The following is a 5,308-nucleotide window of genomic DNA, read 5'->3' as shown; positions in this document are numbered from 1 at the left end:
TGAAGTTCAGGTGGAGCTCTACAGAGTTTGGAGTTATCCAGTTGAGTCTGGCTTAGGTCTGGCTGCTGTGCTCAGCTCCTTCCCACTGCGGACCTGGTCTAGGATTGGGTCTGGGGGTTCCCGGAACTCGGCAGAAATTCCTACTCGGCGGGAGGTGTGGGACGTACGGTGGAGTGGTGGGGGGCGTTCCGAGCGGGTGGGAGAGGGTCCGGCCCATGCTGCGCCTGGGCTGGGACTGGTCCTGCTGGTGCAGGGTCGCAGGAAGCTCTCCACACACTCACCGGACCTGGGCTAGGACTGGGTCTGGGGGTTCCCGGAATTCAGCCCTTATTTTTTAGATATAGTTTAATTTTCTAAATTTTTTCATATTCTATAGGGACTTAAAGTTTAACTTATCCATACTTGATGAAGAATACCTGTTCCATGTTATGCCTAAGATGATGCTCACACAGATAGTGAGGTTACCTCAAGTGCCTAGATTGTAGGGCAATAACAATAAGCTTCTCTTCTGGAGAGTTAACAACCTAAGGTTGTTGACCAAAACTTACACCTACAGAGGGCTGCAAAGACAGCCAACATTTTGGCCCTAGCCTTTCAAGGTCAGTGAAGACGTAGGACATAGCAGAACCTGTACTATAACATCAAGTAACTCAGTTATTTCCCAAGTTTTCCGATCAAGGAGATTATGGGGCCACAGAGGAGTGTGATCAATGATGTAGAGTGTGCCTAAAGAGAGTCACATGGAGAGAAATCTTTCTCTCAGGATTTCAGAGAGAGCAAATTGGTCAAGCAACAGCTGTGACTCATCCATAGGGCTGACACTGACAAAGGAACTACAAAGTATGGCACAGGGTTTCAGGATAAATCCTGAGGGAATTTGCCTGACCTTATCACATACAAAAGCCACATTTCTTGTCATATAAGTCTTGTTTTACCTTGGTCTTAACCATCAAGCAGAAAAGTACAAAAGCTAAGTATAAAATTAAAGCTATATTAATATGCTGAGCTGTAAAGTCTCAAGTCAACTACTTCTGATATTTCCAGTCTTTTGGAAAACCCACTACTATTACAGATTACTGGACTATTTTGGAATATTTTGCTGAATTCACACACCTGTAATATTTAAATGACAAAACTAAACAAAAAGGGGGTACAAATGAATGATTTTGTATTTATATATTCAAAATAGTTAGGATAGTTATGCAGCTACATTCCCTTAATTCAATGAATAGAAAGATTTGTTCTAATAATGTATGTAGACAAGATATCATGTCTGCATCTTGTAGAATTAATAGCCACTAAGACAATAGTATGCAATGTATTAATTATTGAAACTGTCCTACTAATCAGATTTGAAACTGTCTCATTGCTATTTGTTTCTCCATAAAATTAATTTGAAAAAGTAATTTCAAATTAGAAATTTTAATGCCTCCTGCCTTATCTTTGTTGCCCAGGATTTCCTTTGCTATTCTAGGAGACACTATATTTTTATGGCAGTTTTAGTTTTGTATTTACAGAACTCATTTAGAAATACTCATGATGGGTAATGATATTAAGCAGTTGACAACCTTTTGTAAGTAATGTGCTTCTATTTTAGAAAGTAAGAGTAAGAATTATGTTTGTATAGCTAAGCAGATATGAAAATGTAAATTGTATTTAAGTTAGTTCCCCCAAGTGCTGTCTGATCACCTCGCCTTTATGTACCTGGTGTCCTCTAATCAAACTAGTTTACTCCTGTTACCTTTTGCCCCCTCTCTCAATCAAGATAGAAAGAGGTAGGATATTCTTATAGATCTGGGTGTAGCAAAGTTTCTCAGCTTAGTAGGTGATGATCTATGAAGTTTGAACTCTTCCCAATATGCCTGGCTTGGGTTTGGCTCCTGTACTCAGCTTCTTCCTGCTGCAGCCCTTGGAAGTCTTCTCACTGTGCCTCTCTGGCAAGATGTTCTTCTCCTGGATTAGCTGGGTCGTTCTGGCCCTTAGATTCTCTGCTGGGACTTCAGCTGCAGAGTTTCACTCCCAGCTTATATACCAAGCCTGCACTTGGTCCAGAGTGATCAGGCCTGCGCAGTGAAAGGGAAGCTGTCCCCAACACACACCAGGCCTGTTCTGGCCCTGGAAGGATCTGGCGGGCGCCATGGAGTGGAAGCTGTCCTACACATATGCCTGGTCTGGGGTGGCTCTGGAGGGGTCCCAAGAGCATGAGTGGACAGCCTCACTCACACTCTGGGCCTGGGATGGATCCAGAGATGTCTGTTGGGCACAGTGGAGCAGGAGCTCTCTCACACATGCACCAGGCCTGCGCTGGGTCTGGAGTGTTCTCCTGTGTTTCATTTCTAAATAGCAGTATTTAATACCCCAGATTCTATATTTCTAAAAATATCATTACACTGTCATACTGAAAATTTTCTTCATGAAACATTAAATTGCATGAAAGACATTTTATACTGCAGAAATATTATTTCTTGTCTTTATTAACTTTGATTTGATTCTGCCTTGTAAATTTCATCTCCTGTAATATGACTCATTCTGCAACATTTACTCTGCTTCTCTTGCTTTCACTCTACCAGAAATTTCACTGAAATGAACTAGGCCTCATTTTCTTTCTGTGTATCATGCAAAGTGTTCATTTGATTTCATGGTTAAAGTATGCAGTCAAGTTTCACAACTAGACCAAAATACTCCCCAAGTATTTACCTCATCTTCTAGATGATAATGAGCTATCATTCCTCACATTCATATGTCAGGGAGACTTGAAGAAAAGTTCTGAGCAGAACTCTTCCCCTATCCCTTTGGTACAGTGAAGAATACAGCTAAAAGAGGTGAAATATTCCACTTGGATGCTCAGGTGTGATTTTCTTTTCCCCTGGCAGATCTTGTCGCAGACACTAAACTTAGAGGCCTACTGAGAGATGACCTAATGATGCTTTACCCTTAAATTTATGCCTGCTATGCTCAGGTGCACAAAACCACTACATCCTAGTAGCCATCTTCACAGCCCCTCTTCATTTCTTTTTTGGACAATTTTGTTGTTATATTCATTTAAGTTTGTGAATAATGTATTTATAATGTGCAATCTATTATTAATCTCATGCTATGTATTCAATTCAGAAATATTTCTCTAAAATTCACTCTGCCTACATCTTACATACATCCTAGTAGATAAGTGGATCCATATTCAAGAGATGGAGAATTGAATGGGTGAGTAGAGTCCTCAGCATCAGGAGAGGCCTCTCAGTGAGGAGCTTCGTGGACTAGATGAAGACTCCAGATCCAGCCACCATGCAGCTCAGAGGAGGTTCACTCTGCAGTGCAATTAAAATTCTCTTGTGAGTGTCTTTATTGCTTTTCTTTAATGGCTGATAAAATAAGTAGGCATTTTCCAATGAAATACTAAGGTAACTTCAAATATGCATTGTTTCCACTGAACTAAGCAATTTTTATGTACTATGTAGATCAAATTTAAGGAAGCTATTATTTTGTCACTTTAGAAAATATCTTTTATATCTGTGTTTACATCCTTCTGAAGGGAATCCTTCACTGAATTTTTGACAAATGTTCAAAGCTGTTCTTCTATGAGCTTTATATGACAATTAAAACTTCTGTAGTGTAATTAACTAGGTAGTTCACTTTATTTAAAATATTTAAGCTATTTAACATTTAGTGGTGTTCTTTATACCAAGGATTTGGATATCCAGAGAGCTTGGCCTCATTCTTACAAAGTGGGGATTACCATTTTGATATACTGATGTTTTAATTTTCTACTTAATGTTGTAAGCATTTTACTACATGTTTTATCAGTTAGGAAATCTCATGTCAGTGCACACTGATATTTGAGTGGTAGTTACATTAAAAATAAAGCAGCCAAAGGATAACAACAGAAATTTCTATTGTTAAGAGTTTTTTTAATAATATAGCCTTACAGAACTTTATGAAGATACTTAGTTTTTTTTCACATTTTTCCATATACCTTCATTTTTAGAATTCTTTTAAAGCTTTCATTGGTAGTGACATGTAAGAACCCATTTCTTGAAATGAAATTGTAGAACAAAATGGTTTCTGCTGTCCTGATCTTAAAAGTGGGTATTAGAGCCCAGCTGCCAACACGGACACTTGTAGCATTTACCGTCAACAGATAAGCTTTCTTTGCAATCAATAAATTTGATTTTTTTGCAATTTTTGAAATGAATAAAAAAGGAAGGGCATATAATCAAAAGAAAATTTGGCTTGTGAGAGGACAGGGTAACTCTTATTTCATTACTGAGCTGAGCAAGAAAATCCTTGGTATATAGCCTTTTCTTTTTGTGAAGAAAAGCCTGCCTTTTTGTGAAAAGTGCCTCTATGATTTTCTTATTTCACAACCTGGAATAATGATTCCCTTCTCTGAATTTTTCACAAAACCATGTAAACATCTTGATTTTTAACTGTATACCAAGAAGAAAGAACCCTGAACTCTAACTTACAATCTTTATTTTTCACAAATAGCTCATTTTCACTCGACTTGTGGAAATGTGGTGACCATTAGGACTCCTATATATTCCTGGTGATTCCTTTTACTGGGAGTGGTACGTTTGAGGAATATTGTGTACCCGGGAGTGAACATATTGGCTAATGACTTTGCCTTTGTTACATGCCAGTTGTTTCTCTCTATTCATTTTTTATTAACTTTATTGAAAATCAATAATTACATATCATATTAAAACTTTAGACAAATATTGAAATGTGAAAGATATAAAATGTAGACAGAGTGAATTTTAGAGAAATATTTCTGAACTAAATACATAGCATGAGATTAATAATAGATTGCACATTGTAAATACATTATTTACAAACTTAAATGAGTAAACAATAAAAATTGTCCAAAATAAAAATGAAGAAGAGAGGCCAGGGAGATGGGTCAGTAGAATAAGTGCTTCCCTGGGAAGCGTACAGGGCTGGTGATATAGCTCAGTGGTCTAAAGTGCCTGCTTAGGCAAGCTTAGGCAAGCATGCAGGGACCTTGGTTCGATCCACAGCACCACATGCCATGCAAGCCCCGCCCCCAGGGTGGGCAGAGCTGACCATTAAAAAAAAGAATAAATAAAGGAAACATTAAAAAACAATTTTTAAAAAAGAAAGAGTACAAGTCCCTGGTTCTGAAAAAAAAATGAAGAAAAAAGAATTTACAGATCAGTCATATCTGTGTCAAAATCATGAAACTTATATTCATATAATTAGAATTGTCAAAGTACAAACGAATAAGCAATATTTATGTAAAGATTTAAAATTTCTGAATTTAGTTGAAATTATGACACCACATTTCCAAGAA

This window comes from Octodon degus, unplaced genomic scaffold, assembly GCF_000260255.1.
Source record: "Octodon degus isolate 3935 unplaced genomic scaffold, OctDeg1.0 scaffold00422, whole genome shotgun sequence".
Lineage (NCBI taxonomy): Eukaryota > Metazoa > Chordata > Mammalia > Rodentia > Octodontidae > Octodon > Octodon degus.
The sequence above is the reverse complement of the archived record's forward strand: the minus strand, read 5'-3'. Positions refer to the sequence as shown.